Source organism: Nicotiana tomentosiformis, chromosome 3 (genome assembly GCF_000390325.3).
Source record: "Nicotiana tomentosiformis chromosome 3, ASM39032v3, whole genome shotgun sequence".
Lineage (NCBI taxonomy): Eukaryota > Viridiplantae > Streptophyta > Magnoliopsida > Solanales > Solanaceae > Nicotiana > Nicotiana tomentosiformis.
The window spans coordinates 52,815,366-52,832,654 of NC_090814.1; positions in this window are offsets into that span (position 1 = coordinate 52,815,366).

Consider the following 17,289-nt stretch of genomic DNA (forward strand, 5'->3'; position numbering starts at 1 on the left):
CATAGAAAAGGGGAAATAGCCTCAACCGTAGCGCATCCTCAGAAACATTGGTTTGTTTGCTCCCCCAACAAGTATCTACGAACCCTTAGAGATGCTTGTAAGTATTTTGACTCGGAGCCCTGGTGAAAAATCCTCATTGCTCAAGCAATGTAGGAATCACATTAGTGATTTGGAAGTTGACCACCCTAATGCAGGGCGGGACTATGGCACTTGCATAACCCTCGTTCGGCAACACCCGATGTGCAACCGCTCTTGGTGGAGGTGGGGGAGGGTTGAGAATGTTGTCATGAGGCGGTCGGCCTTGCCTATTTGCTTGAGGCTCGGGATGAACCTCATCAACTTGATCATCGTCCACTTCCTCCCCCTATGGCAAATTCCCGAGAGGCTCATTGTTGGGAGCCATTCTTGTACCTATGATCAATTCAAAAACAAAATTAGTGACTCCGAAGGAAAAGAAGACAAATCACATAAAAACCTAGATATATAGCTAAATCTGTTTTGCTCCCCTATAACGGTGCCAAAAATTGATGTTTCCCAAACTCACACTACTAATTAGGTTGCGAGGCGGTCGATACAATAATAAAAATCCAACGTGAGTCGGGTTCGATTCCACGGGGAGCTTGATGTGGGATTAGGTATATACCTAGTGTGAATGTACGACGTGCCTAAGATTACACTTCCACATTTTCAATTGTTGTTTCTACTTCTACTTTTACACTAATGCTTGTAATTGTAAATCTAAGAGACAATATTTGTGGTTTTGGTTGTTTTTCAAGTAATAAAAGATCTAGGGTTGCGACTTCCGCCTAGTTGGTTACCTAACAGATTTAGAGCTTTAGGAAATGTTTGGTTGATCGGGCTACAATATAGCAATCACACTCAGTTACTCACTCTATACCTCTCGGTAGTTTGACTGATTTTGCCCAATTTGGCTTTCTCAAGTCCAAATGGGTATCTCACGAAACAAGTGATAAATGCTCAAGTCGAGTCTTACTATCTCTAGATTCGACCCTTTAATTAGTGCTATCAATTTCTTGAGTTCACCCAAAATTCTTGTTAGCCAAGTTTTCCTAGACTTAGTCTCACTTTCTCAAGTAAAAACTAAGTCAATTAGGTATGAATCAACGTTTGCAGCCATCAATTCTCAAATTCAAGCAAGAATTAGGCTAAATATCATATACCCAATCATAAATAAGCCCTAAATCAATCATCCATTAAGTACCCATAATAGGATTGAGTCACAACCCTAGCTAAAAGTTTAGCTACTCATGGAAAATGAAGAAAGTAAAGAAGAAACTAAGATAAAATGCATAATAATTGATTAAGGAAAGAAAATATAATGTTTAAATGCTAAACTAGTACAAAGTTACCCAATACAGTAAATAAAACGGATCTAAGTGTTCAGGTGCACCAAAACTTAACCTAAAAATGACAAAAAGATCTATTTATACCCAGTTGAAAATATTTGACAAAATTGCCCCTGCGAAGGTTGTGCGGCCGCACAATTATGTATGTGATCTGCACTTTGAGATTGACTGCCAGGTTGACTTTCTGCGGTTGCATAAAAGTGAGATGCGGCCGCACTTTCTCTAATTGTGCGGACCGCAAATATCTGAGTGCGGACGCACTCTTGCTCTTGGACTTGATCCGGGCTTCATTCTACGGACCACACATTTATGAGTGCGGTCGCATTTTGGCATCCTATGGCCGCACAATAATAGTGCGGTCCGCACATCTTCAAGCTCCCAAACTACAAGTCTCTGAATCTAGTCTTCTGTGGCCGCATAATAATTGTGTGGTCCGCACTCAGTGAAGAAATTCTATCAGTGAATCTTCAAAGTTTGCGGCCACACAAAACATTGTGCGGTCCGCAATGTAGTCCTTTTTTCCTTGTTTTGGTTCTTGTCCAATTTTACTCCTTTTTGAGTTGATTTTCACTTCTTTGGCTCGTTTTCCAATATTCCTGCAAGAAAGCACATTTTATTGGTTCTCGGGAATACCTTTAAGCATTTTTGAGCTAAAACGTAGGTAAAAGAGAGCAAATAAGCTATCAAAATCTCTACTTATCATCGCCCGGGAGGTCCAGTGCAGCAGAAGAGTCAGACTACAACTTCAGCACCAGTTACTTCGCCACCCGCCCGGCTAGTTCGGGGTAGGGCTCCGTCAGCTAGGGGTCTCCCAAGAGGGGGAGGCCGATCAGGTGGCGGTCAGGCCCAATTCTATGCTTTTCCTGCCAGGCCAGATGCCATTGCTTCAGATGCAGTAATCACAAGTATTGTCTCAGTATGCCACAGGGAAGTTTCTTTATTATATGACCCTGGTTCTACTTATTCGTATGTATCATTATACTTTACTCATTATCTGGATATTCCTCGTGAGTCCTTAGTTTCACTTGTTCGTGTATCTACACCTGCGGTCGATACTATTATTGTGGACCGTGTATATCGGTCTTGTGTGGTAACTATTGGGGGACTGGAGATTAGAGTTGATCTCTTACTGCTCAGTATGGTTGATTTCGATGTAATCCTGGGTATGGATTGGTTGTATCCATGTCATGCTATTCTGGACTGTCATGAAAAAATCGTGACGTTAGCGATGCCGGGGTTGCCGAAGGTCGAATGGAGAGGTTCTCTAGATCATGTTCCCAGCAGGGTAATTTCTTATTTGAAAGCCCAACGTATGGTTGGGAAGGGGTATTTGTCATATTTGGATTTTGTGAGAGATGTCGGCCGGATGTATTTCCTGCAGACCTGCCGGGTATGCCGCCCGACAGGGATATTGATTTCGGTATTGACTTGGTGTCGGGCACTCAACCCATTTCTATCCCTCCATATTGTATGACACCAACTGAATTGAAAGAATTGAAAGATCAACTTTAGGAACTTTTTATTAAGCCTAGTGTGTCACCTTGGGGTGCACCGGTTCTGTTTGTGAAAAAGAAAGATGGTACTATGTGGATGTGCATCGATTACAGGCAACTGAACAAAGTTACAATCAAGAATAAGTATCATTTGCCGCGTATTGATGATTTGCTTAACCAGCTACAGGGAGTAAAGGTATTCTCCAAAATTGATTTGAGATCGAGGTATCACCAGTTGAAAATTCAGGATTCGGATATTCTAAAGATGACATTTAGGACTCGTCATGGTCACTATGAATTTCTTGTGATGTCATTTGGGTTCACCAATGCCCCAACATCATTTATGTACTTGTTGAATAGCGTATTCCAACGGTATCTTGATTCGTTTGTCGTGGTGTTTATTAATGATATCCTGGTGTACTCACGTAGTCAAGAGAAAAATTCACAACATTTGGGTATTATATAACAGAGGTTGAGAGATGAGAGACTTTATGCTAAATTCTCTAAGTGTGAGTTCTGGCTTAGTTCGGTGGCATTATTGGGACACATAGTGTCCAGTGAAGGGATTAAGGTGGATCCAAAGAAGATAGAGGTAGTTCGGAGTTGGCCCAGGCCATCTTTAACTACTGAGATTTGGTGTTTTCTCGGCTTGGCCAGTTATTATCATCGTTTCGTGGAAGTTTTCTCGTCTATTGCATCGCCTATGACTAAATTGACTCAAAAAGGTGCTCCATTCAGGTGGTCTATGAGTGTGAACAGAGCTTTCAGAAGCTCAAGACAGCTTTGACTACAGTCCCAGTATTGGTGTTGCCTACGGGTTCAGGGCCTTATACTGTGTATTGTGACGCATCGCGTATTGGTTTCGGCACAGCGCTTATGCAAGATGGTAGGGTAATTGCCTATGCGTCGAGACAGTTAAAGATTCATGAGAAGAATTATCCGGTCCATGACCTTGAGTTAACTGCTATTGTTCATGCCATGAAGATTTGGTGGCATTATTTGTACGGTGTCCATTGTGAGTTTATACTGATCACCGGAGTCTATAACAGCTATTTAAATAGAAGGATCTTAATTTGTGGCAGCGGAGGTGGTTGGAGTTGCTTAAGGATTATGATATCACCATTCTTTATCATCCTGGAAAGGCCAATGTGATGGCCAATGCCTTGAGTCGTAAGGCGGAGAGTTTGGGAAGCTTGGCATACTTACCGGTAGTAGAGAGGCATTTAGCCTTGGTCAACCAGCTTGTTAGATTGGATATTTCCGAACCGAATTGAGTTTTGGCTTGTGTGGTTTCTCAGTCTTCTCTTTATTATCGTATCAGAAAATGTCAGTATGATGACCCTCATCTGCTTGTCCTTAAGGACACGGTTCAGCACAGTGATGCCAAGGAAGTCACTATTAGGGATGACGGTGTATTACGGATGCAGGGCAGGCTATGTATGCCTAATGTAGATGGTTTGCATGAGTTGATTCTCCAGGAAGCTCACAGTTCGCGATAATCCATTCATCAAGGTGCCGCAAAGATGTATCAGGAAGATATAGTTGGGTTTGTATCTCGGTGTTTAAATTGTCAACAGGTGAAGTACGAGCATCAGAGACCAGGCGGATTACTTCAAAGACTTAAAATTCCGTAGTGGAAATGGGAGCGTATTACCATGGATTTCGTAGTTGGGCTCCCACGGACCTTGAGAAAGTTTGATGTTGTTTGGGTGATTGTAGATCTGTTGACCAAATTCGTGCATGTTATTCCAGTTGGTACTAATTATTCTTCAGAGCGGTTGGTTGAGATTTATATCCGCGAGATTGTTCGCCTACATGTGTCCATCATTTCAGATCGGGGCACGCCGTTTACATCATAGTTTTGGAGAGCAGTGCAGCGAGAATTGGGCACGCAGGTTCAATTGAATACAACATTTCACCCTCATATGGACGGACAATCCGAGTGCACTATTAAGATATTAGAGGATATGCTATGTGCTTGTGTCATTGATTTTGGGGGTTCTTGGGATCAATTTCTGCCACTAGCAGAGTTTGCTTACAATAACAGCTACCAATCAAACATTCAGATGGCTCTATATGAGGCTTTATGTGGGAGACGGTGTCGGTCTCCAGTGGGTTGGTTTGAGCCGGGTGAGACTAGGCTATTGGGTAATGATTTGGTTCAGGATGCTTTGGAGAAGGTTAAATTGATTCAGGAGCAGCTTCGCACGACGCAGTCTAGACAGAAGAGTTATGCCAACTGGAAGGTCCGTGATGTTACTTACATGGTTGGGGAGAAGGTTATGCTCAAGATTTCACCCATGAAGGGTTTGTTGAGGTTCGGGAAGAAGGGCAAGTTGAGACCTCGGTATATTGGGCCGTTCAATGTTCTTAAGAAGATTGGAGAGGTGGTTTATGAACTTTCCTTTCCACCTAGTCTATCAGGTGTTCATCCAGTGTTTCACGTATCTATGCTCCGGAAGTATGTAGGGGATCCATCTCAAGTTTTGGATTTCAACACAGTGCAGTTGGATGGTAATTTAACTTATGATGTGGAGCTAGTGGCCATTTTAGACCGGCAAGTTCGAAAGCTGAGATCAAAGAACATAGCTTCACTGAAAGTGCTGTGGAGAGGCCAGCCAGTTGGAAAAGCTACCTGGGAGATTGAGCGGGAGATGTGGAGAAAATATCCACACCTATTTAAGGCTACAAGTATGATTCTAAACCCATTCGAGGACGAACGTTTGCTTAAGAGGGGGAGAATGTAATCACCCGGTTGGTCGTTTTGAGCATTACAACTGAAAACGACCCCAGATTTGAATTTTGATGGTTATAAGTATTATGTTATTTCAAACAAGTGATAAGTAAGAGTCGTGAAGGTCAGAGGGTAAACTATTTGAAGAAAATGAGGTTGGTCGAAGTTTGACATTTTGGGATAAAATACGGTCCAAGCTATAATACCTCATATATGGACTAGTGCTATACCATATGGCCTTGATACTAAGATATATGAATTATATTAGTATTTAAGTGAAATAAGATCTAGAAATTAATTATGTAGGTAATTAGTTAAATGCAAGGATATAATTTGGGATTAGTGGGAGACAAGTGTCCAAAATAGGGGACAATTGGAGACCACGCAGGACTACTCAAATCTCCACTTTATGACTCATGTTTCATGGATAGGTATATCTTGGTGGCTGCTCCATGGCCAAGCTTTTTTCTTGTTAAATGATTATCATGTGGGACCCACAACCCACTAAGTATTAGTAAACTTAAAAGTTTTATTTTCAGAATATGTATATTATTAACAAGCATCACCTACTAGCCTTAAAAGCACAAAACGCGAGAGATTAAGAGGCAACTTTGGGGTTTTATTTTCAAAAACATTCTATCTTTTAATGGGGCAAAACGTGGGCAAAAAAATCGTAATAGATAATTTATCCCTCCATCTCTCATAGATTAGCATGTCGTAGATGCTTATGGCATGACTGTTTGGAGCATAATTGGCAAGTCCTAGTTTATTGAGGTAAGATTTTATCTCTCCTACATGTTCTTGAGGTTGTTGTTGTGTTATTATTGATATGCTTCTTGAAGTTAGAAGAAATAAGTGTATAAGGTACCGTATAAGAAGCATTTATTGGATTATCATTGAGTATTTCGACTAGATTACGTGTTTTGAGGTGAAATTAGAGGATTTGGGCCTAGGGATTTGAAAATAAGATTTGAGGATTTTAAGGTCGAGTTGTTGTCGAAATTTGGTAAATTTGGTATGGTTGGACTCGTGGATGAATGGACGTTCATATTTCGTAACTTTTGTCGGGTTCCGAGATGTGGGCCCCACGGACGATTTTTGAGTGCAATTTCAGATTTTTCTTGGAAAATTTGTATTTTCATATGGAATTAATTCCTATAATTTGTATTGACTGAATCGAATTATTTATGTCAAGATTCAAGGTGTTTAGAGGTCGATTCGCGAGGCATAAGCATTGTAGAATAAAATATTACACTATTTGAGGTAAGTAACAGTTCAAAATTTGGTCTTGAGGGTATGAAACCCCGTATTATGTGTTACGTGATTGGTTTTGAGGTGACGTGCACCGTAGGAATTGTGACTTGGTCAATTCCATGGAACTGTGTAGTTGAATAATCTGTAGATATCCGTACATTTTCCACGTATTAGAGAAATTGAACTATAAAGCATATTTAAATCATGTGTTTACACTATTGGGACCCACATAGGTCGTGTACTTGTGGAATTATCTGCTAAATTGTTGTTTTGCACTCAGTCACAGTTTTATTTTCACATTTTATCTTAGTCTCTATAATTCATTATTGATGCATCATATCATTGATGTTGGGTTGCTTATCATGACTTCTGAGAGCCAGAGAGACTGTAGAGGTTGATGACTGAGTGAGGCCGAGGGCCTAATTGTGAGGATATTTATGGGATCAGGATGCACACTGCAGCATGTTTTACTGATTTATGCCATGATTGGCTTGTTATAACGCTTGGGCTGAAGGAGCCCCTCCGGAGTCTGTACACACCCCTAGTAAGCGCATGTATCTACTGAGTGAGAGTGCCGAGATCTGAGTGTCGAGTGCTGAGTGACTGTGAGGAAAGAGTGACTGCGAGGAAAGAGTGACTGTGAGGTTGAAGTGAATGGGAGGATTGACTGACTGTTACTCTGAGACGATGCATTGATTTCATTATTGCTGCATTTCAGTGTTCATATATCACTGTTTTGGAAATTTCTGAAAGATATTATCTTCTGTTTCAGTCGAAGTTGATATGAAATTAGTGTGAAATTTTAAATGTTGAACTTGAGAGCATGCCTACCCTTTTATGTTGAAAATTACTGTATTTGGACTTAGCTATGAAGCTCGTCATTATCTTCAGCTCTTTATTTAGTATTGTTACTTACTGAGATGGTTATACTCATACTACACCCTGCACTTCGTGTGCAGATCCAGGTATTCCTGGATACAGTGGGGGTTGATTCCTTCGCATAGTTGATTTTCTGGAGATTCCAAGGTAACTGTCGTATTTCGCAGACCTTGTCTCTCCTTCCCTATATTTTGTTTACTGTATTTGGTCTCATACTATTATAGACCGTGTTTTCCAGACTAGTGATATATAAGATGCTCATGTACGCAGTGACACCGGGTTTTGGGAGTGTATTTATATCTAGTATTTGTGAAATTTTCTCTTAAACTTAATTATTATATTTTCTGTATTTAAAAGAAATTGTGGGTTATTGATGTTGTCGACTTGCCTAGTATTGAGATAGGCGCCATCACGACGTGTGAGATTTTAGGTCGTGACATTACCCAATAAGTACCAAGCCTAACCTCGGTAGAGTAGTGAAATGGCCAAGTCAAGACACCTACTAGACATAAGAAACTAAACAGAATATCACTATAATCTAATAACATAAAGTAAGGAAATAAATGACAACAAACAAAATGATGATATAAGGCTAACAATGGAATTTAAGGCAATAAGGGACAACAAAGAGTGAACTTATAATAAGCACAACAAGTGATCAAAGACTGTCAAAACACAAGTAAAATGAATGAAGGAATAATAGTAACCATTCAAATCAATAAGCCTTTACAATGTAGAATGAACAACAAGATTCACAAATGAGGTACCACACCTCATATTCACATTTCATAAGTAACAATCACAATCTTCCTTATATCGCCGCGTGAGCATTGCATTTATTTTTTAAAAATATGTTTTCTAGAACTAGCTACACGTGTTTTAACCCCCTTATCTCACTGTGTAGCTTTAAATAATTCTCTTACTAGCAACACGCATATAAATCTCACATTATCTCGCTGCATGCGCATCAATACTCATATTTATACCGCCTCATGCGCATCAATATCACAACACAATAATCAACTCACACTACACGTGCACATACGCCTTAACATTGCTAAAATAAACAATACCAATGTCATCACAACACATAGCCCACATCTCAACTGCAATATGTACAAGAATCTCAATAATAACAAAATAAATGAGAAACAACTCAACAAGGAAAGATATTTCAATAATCAACAACTCCAACCACAATGTGTTAATAGCTTTCACAACTACAACTTCAATAACTCAATAATGAATGTATTCTCATGAAATGGCAACTTCCAATTCAAGTATATAACATAAGCTTAATAATGAAAGAGATAGTATGAAATAGCAACTACGACTAAATGCATGAGCATAACTCAACAATGAAGTGAATAGCATGTAACAACAACTACAAATAAATGCATATAAGAGTAACCTTGACAATGAAAATTAGAACATGTACTAACAACTTCAATTAAGGCATAAAAGACTAAACTTGAAAACGAAAGATAGAACAAATAATATTAACTTCAATCAAGTGCTTATAAGTAACCTAAGAGTTTAAACCTGTCAAATACCACATATAAGCTCGTGTACACACTCGTCACCTCGTGTACACATCTTATACATAGTTCAAATAGTACAATCAACCCAAATCCTAAGGGTAGTTCCCCCACACAAAGTTAGGCAAGCTCAACTAGGCAAAATCAACACTCAAAAATAGCCTTTCCTTTAAAATTCGCCTTCGCATGATTCAAATTTAACAAAATATTACTTAATATCATCAAACAATACAAGAGAAACCAATTACGATTAATAAAACTATGATCTTTCTACAATTTTCCAAAAGTCAATCCGGGCCCACCCGGTCAAAATCGAGTCCAAAGGTAGATTTCGACTACCCGTAACCCCACGAGTCGATAATATATTATATTTTTAAATCCGAGTCCAATTAGTCTCTCAAATCCCAACTATTTTAAATTTTCCAAAATTTCTCTTAGATTCTCATGAATTTGATATTAAATCTCATATATAATCATGTAATAGAGTTAAAAGTTGATCAAAAGAACTTACCCAATGATTGTGTGTGAAAATTCCCTCTCCAAATCGCATCCTACCGAGTCTAGGGTTCCAGAATATACAAAATGAGATCAAATCCCATCTTTCCAGCCCTTATGTTCAGGTGCAGATATCGCAATTGCAAACCTTGGTTCGCACTTGCAAAGAATAGCTCCCAATTGCGGCACTAGACAAGTTTAGGGAAATGTCGCAATTTCGACACAAACCGCGCAAATGCAAAGTCTTCCCTCTTCACAAATGCGGCCAATTGGTCGCAAATGCAAACCTACCCAACCCAAGCATTTCTTCACAAATGCGATCAAGGTATAACAAATACAACACCCGAGACCCCTTTTTTACGATCGCAATTGTGATGTTGGTGCTCGTAATTACGATAACTGGAGCACCAGCACACCAGCACACTAGCAACCTAGAATGTGTTCAAACCAATCTGAAATACGTATGAAACTCATCTGATCCCTCGGAGCTCCAAACCAAATAACCACATAAGTTTAAAAATATCATACGAACTCTCGTATAATCAAAATATGAAAATGACATCTAGAACCACGAATCGGACATCAAAACGTATGAAATTTAAAAGAAAACTCAAGAACCTCTAGAATAACAACCAAGCGTCCAAATCCTATCAAACCAACTCCAAATTACACTAAATTTTGTAGAAAAGTTCTAAATGCTAAAATGGACTTATTCCAAGTTATAAAACCAAAATCCAAATCTAATAGTCATAAAGTCAACCTGCGGTCAAACTTAAGGAAACTTCTAAACCTCAAATTGCCAACTTTTGGCAAAATAAGTCAAATTCAACCTAGGGACCTCCAAATTCAATTCTGAGCATACTTCCAAGTCTAAAATCACGGTACAACCCTATTTGAGCCATCAAAATACCGTTCCGGGATCGTTTTCATAAAAGTCAAACTTTAATTAATATTTCTAACTTAGGCTTCTAAACCAAGAACCAAAGGATCCAAATTATTCTAAAACTTTCCCGAAACAAAACTAGCCAACCCGCAAGTTATAAACCACAAATACACATATGGTAAGCTTCAAAAAGAGGAACGGGCTCAAATACATAAAATAACCGGTCGGATCGTTTCATTATATATGCCTGGATTCATGCTTTGAAGTTCCTAATAAGTTTGAATGATGATTTTTTTACTTGTACGTATGTTCGGATTAGGAACTGAGGCTCTCGGTTATATTTCGGCACTATTGCATGAAAATTGAAACTTTAAGGATTCTTAAGTTGATTTGAGTTGTTGATTTGATTTATAGCATTTTGCTTTATCTTTTGAGTCTTTGGATAAGTCCATGGAAGGTATTTGGACTTGTTGGGATGATTTGAAGAGGCCCCGGGGGCTCGGGTGAATTTCGAGGTGTTCGGAGAAGGCTTTAAAGGAAAAAATTAGCAAAACTAGCAGTACAAATTGCACCAGTAGTCATCTTCTGTAATTTCAACCCTTTTATTAAATAGTCGCATTTCATAATTAGAGTTTATTTTATTATTTTGGGATAGGGAGCTCGGATTGAGCGATTTTAAGAGAATCTATATCTACTTTATTGAGGTAAGTAATTGTAACTTGCATCTCTGATTATAACATGAATATATTTTCAATTTTGCCTTAGAATCAACGATTCAAAGATAAAAAAGGGGTTTTGACTCAAAAAGAAAAAAGTACTTATGAAGATTTAAACACCAATTTAGACTCGGATTGAGAGTCTAATTATATATATTTGGACTCATAAGGTTATAGGTGGTGGGAATTAACTTTTGTTTTGGAGTTTAAAAATATGTGCTAAGGTTGACTTTTATTGACTTTGACCAAGATCGAATCTTTTGCTTAGGGAATTGAATCCTATAACTTTATTTGACATCATGAAGCATCATTTGGATTAGATCGGGCACGTTTGATGGATTTAGAGCAAGAAAAGAGAGATTTTAAAGAATAAAGCTAGCCCGAAATAGTAATCTTGGTTGTCTTTGATGAGAAAAATTTTTCTAAAAATGATCTTGGTGCTAAGTTCTATATATTTGGGAGTAACATATATGCAAGGTGACGAGCGTATATACGGATTCCAAAGTTTTCCATATTTGGAATAGTATTTTAGGTCTTTTTAGTCCTTTCTTGTTACATGCATAACTTGAGGCATGCTTTACTTGTTTGTATGATTACTTGCGCATTGTTGCTAAGCTAGTAACATAGTAGGTTCATTTATGTTGAATTACATGACTTACTTGCAAGTCATATATTGATCAATATCACTCGGCGTTCCATGACTATTTGTACATCTTTATGTTTTAGTATCATGTTATAGGAATCTCCTCACAAGCTAGTTTAACATAATGGACTGAATGTTTGTCGGATTACATGCTTTGTTGATAGTCATGCATTGCACATATCCATCTTAATCTGCATATGAGATACGTACTTTCTTGTGATTATGGCATGTTGAGATTGATCCATATAGTTTGTTATAATTATGGCACATTGAGATTGGTCCATGCGGGTTGTTATGATTATGGTACGTTGAGATTGGTCAGTGTGATTTTGTTATGATTATAGCACTTTGAATTAACCTTGTAGTTGCATATAAATAAAGATCCATCCCTCTAGAGTCACTCAATAGGGAAATCTCACCAGTAGTGTGTGTGCGGATTTGCTTGACACTTAGAGAACACCAGATTTATGTAAAGCTTGAGTCTTTATCATGCATAGATATTGTAGACTCGTGTATAAGCATTCATATAGATGCTACTTAATGCATATTCTTTTTATAAACTATTTTGACGCATTGGCATATGCTCTTGATATTTGTGGAAGTGTGCATCATATTATATGCTTAAATGCGTGCATCATTTATAAGTCGTTTTGATACATCGCCACATGCATGGGAATTGCTCAGTCGATATATGGTGCATCACTTCAAATGCTCTATCTGTGTATATCATTATATGCTTGGACCGTGATACGCTTAACATGCTGCTTTTGTGTGTTTTCTCTGTTGCTACTCTATTTATAAGCTGCACAGGTTTGTAAAGTGAGCATCTTTTGATCAAATCCGCTTGCTACTTCATTAGGCCAGTTAGGGTGCTTAATGAATATACGTTGTTTTTGTACTCATACTACAATTCTATATATTTTTGTGTAAATTATGTTCCCGAAATAGCTACTCGTATTTTATCCCACCCTATCACACCGCGTGGCTTCAAGTAGTTCCCCTACTAGCAACACGTGTATCAATCCCACCTTATCTCACCGCATGCGTATCAACCCATATCCTTATACCACCGCATGCGTATCAATATCACAACCCGCATCTCAAGTGTCCAAATATCACAACTTGCCAAAAGGATCAACAATATCAATGTTTCCACAACAAACAACCCATGACTCAACCACAATGTGTACAAGAGTCTCAATAATAGCAAACTAAAATTTAATAGCTCAACAAGAATAGTCAGCTTTTCCTCAATGTGATAACGGATTTTACAACTTCAACACCAGAGCTCAACATGAAGATATTCCAAGAAATAACAACTTCGAGTAAGGTAGCTCAACAGTTAATTAATTAACAAGACAATAAGGAAATAATAACATCAACTAAGATTGTAAGGTCAATTAACAAGTAAAATATGGGACAAGCATTTAACAATGTGAAATAAAGCATGTAAGAATAAATTAACGATGAAAGATATAATATGTTATGACAATACGATTAAAGGCATGAAAAGAACCTACATAGCCTAAACTAGTCAATTATCACATATAGACCGTGTAACCACTCATCACCTTGCGTGCACGGCTTTCACGTACCACAAATGACACATAACAACTCAAATCCTAAGAGGTAATTCCCCCACACAAAGTTATAAAAGATACTTACCTCAAACAAGCTAACTCAGTCTACTAGCAAGCCTTTTTAGTGAATATCTAACTCTGAACGACTCAAATCTAGTCAAAATAATTTTATACCATAAATATAAATCATAGAAAACTATTTTGGAAAATAAAGTTGAAATCTTTAAAGAAAATCAAAAACTCAACTAAAAAAGTCAACCCTAATCTCGTGTCTCAGAACCCGACCAAACTTATAAAATACGAACACTCATTCAATAACGAGTTCAACTATACTAAAATTATTCGATTCCGTCCTTAAATCGACATTCGAATTCTCAAAATATAGCTTAGGAAGTATTCACAAATTTCTTCAATTTTTCCAACTCAAAACACTAATTAAATGATAAAACAATGATGGATTCATGAATAATAGTCAAATCCGAGTTAAAATCACTTACCTCAATCACCTTTTAAAAAATGTATCTCAAAATCGCCCAAAATTGTGGCCTCTAACTCAAAAGATGAAAAATGGGAACAAACCCTCGATCTACCCCTTTTCTGCCCAGTGGTTCTGCTTCTGCGGACCAATAGCCACATCTGCGGCTCCGCACCTGCGGAAATTCCATCGCAAGTGCAACTCACACTTAAGCCAGTACCTTCCGCTTCTGCAGTTCATGATTCGCTTTTGCGAACCCGTTTCTACGAAAGCTTGACCGCACCTGCGGTCCTCCCCAGCACAACTCAAATTCGCTTGTGCAGTAACCCCATCGCACCTGTGTGTCCGCACCTACAGCCAAGCCCACCGCAGGTGCGATGACACCAGAACTTCAACAGCCTTCAACAATCAATTAAGTCCAAAAATAAACCCGATTTCAATCTGGTTCACACCCTGTGTCATGCCTCAACCTGGGGAGGCGTGACTGGCCAAGCTGTCATGACCTAAAATCCAACTAGTCGTGATGGCACCAAACCCAACCCGCTAGGTAAGCCAATTAACCACTAACAAATTCCAATGACAATTAATAAAGCAATTAAGTAAAGAAATATCTAAATCTGATACATTCCCCAAGAACTGGTAGTACAAATCATGAGCTTCTAAGAATAGAGTTTACAAAGCTGGTATAAGTAAATACATCATCTGTTTGAAAATTACATAAACAGAGTTTTGTTAATCTAAGGCTACCATGAACAACAGGCAGCTACAACAGGAACGCAGGTACATCTTCAGATCCTGCTCCCAACGAACACAACAACATCAGCAGCCAGCATCTGCACGCAAGGTGCAGAAGTATAGCATAAGTACAACCGACTCCATGTACTCAATAAGAAATAAACCTAATCTTAGGTTGAAAGTAGTGACGAGCTTGTACCAAGGTCAGAGTCCAACTCCACTAACCAACAACAGTTCATAACAACATAACGCAAGTAATAAAAGAAGCAACTCAAAGATAAAATGTTCAGCTTAATCATGATTTCTGAAAATAGTTTTGCCTTTCAAGTATATCAAAGAAAACCCAAATCGTTCACCGAAGCTGCCAAAAATATGAGTAAGTTTGAAAACAGTAATTTTTCCCAAAAATCCTTTCAATAATAAATAAGATGTCTCATTTTCTTTCCAGATAGCTAGTGTAAAACAATTGCATCACTATGCCCATATATTAACATGTGTGAGAAGTCATGAATGACGTGATACCGTACATCATGAGAAAAAGACATCTCTATGCATGTATGTCATGGGTGCATGTCAATACAATGTATCTCGGAGATGAACTCATGTACTCACACGCTCAGAGTACTCAATCTCACTTTCTCACATATTCCACTCATTATGCTCAATCACTCTGTATTGTATATAGCCAATCCGGCCCAGGAAAGATCCATCCCGGAATATACACATCAACTAATCATCAGTCACTCAGTACCGAGTATGGCCAATCCAGCCCATGGAGAAGATTCATCTCCAGGTATATAATGCTTCGGACAAGATCCATGTCCAGGGAAGATCCATTCCTCAATAATATCAACCGCGCTCACTGGGGGTGTGTGCAGATTCTGGAGGGGCTCCTTCAGCCCAAACGCTATCTCGTTGCGGTGTGAAACCTGATCATATATATATATATATATATATATATATGATCAGACCTAAGGCTCGTTGCGGCGTGCAACCCGTTCCCATAAATGTCACTCATAATCAGGCACCCGGCCTCACTCAGTCATCAATCTCTCTAGTCTCTCTATCACGGGCTCACAGTGTCATGATACTAGCCCGAAAACAATGATATGATGCATCAATAAATAACAACAAAGACTGAGATATGATATGCATATGAATGCGTATGACTGAGTATGTAAATCAATGAAAGCAAATAACCCAACAGTAGAAATGACCTCAATGGGTCCCAACAGAATAAGCATGTAGCCTAGACATGGTTTCTAACATGAATCACAACTCGATAACTCAAGTACGTAGAGATTTCATGATTTCAAATAAGTTCAGGTAACTACACAGTACCACAGGAATAACAGAGTCACATCTCACACGGTGCACGCCCACACGCCTGTCATTTAGCATGTACGTCACCATAACACCAAACACATAACACGTATATTCATGGTTCATACCCTCAGCTCCAAGATTAGAAGAGTTACCTACCTCGAATAAGCAAATACCAATGTCGAGAAAGACAAGCGATGCTCCAAAGATGCCATCACGCGCGTAGCGACCTACGAACGACACAAAACTAGCCAAAAGCAACTCAAATACATCAAATAAATCCCAAGGAAATAATTCCAAATGATAAAGATCAAATCCTTAATCAAAACCCAAAATAGGCCTAAAATCACACCCGGGCCCGTGCCTCGTAACCCAACAAGACTCATAAAATCCGATAAATTATTCAATTATGAGTCCAACCATACTAGTTTCACTCAAATCCGAGTCCAATTCGATGTTCAAAACTCAAATATTCCTATTATGAAACTTTAGGCCAAAACTCCCAATTTCCTCTATAAAATTCACAATTCAATTACCAAAAACGAAGGTAGATTCGTGAAATATAACCAAAACCGAGTAGATAACACTTACCCCAATTCATATGGTAAAATTTTCTTCAAGAATCGTCTCAATCCGAGCGCCATTGCTCCAAAAATGCAAAATAGTTTAAAACCTTCGAAATAGAGTACTATATACACTACCCAGACGTCCTCTTTCGCGAACGCGGGAAAACCATCGCGTTCGCGATGAACAAAGTATCAGTCACCCAAAAATACTCTATGCGTTCGCAGCACAAGAGTCACGAACGCGATACACACCGGGGACAGAACTACGCGAACGCAGTTCCAACTACGCGAACGTGATAAAGAAAGGCCTCCAACTCCAGCTCCAGCTCCCAGCCCAACCCTACGCAAACGCGAATGCGAAGAAGACTTTCCCCAACTCTACGCGAGCGTGGACCAATATTCGTGAACGCGATGAAGAAATGCCACTGCCATCAAAATACACTACGCGTTCGTATACATACCATGCGAACGTGATGAAGGGCTGAGACACCAGAAACCAGCAGAACACAGTAGTGAAAACATGAAGGAAAATGATCTGAAATCAATCTGAAACACGCCCGAGCCCCTCGAGACCCCGTCCTAACATACCAACAAGTCCCATAACATAA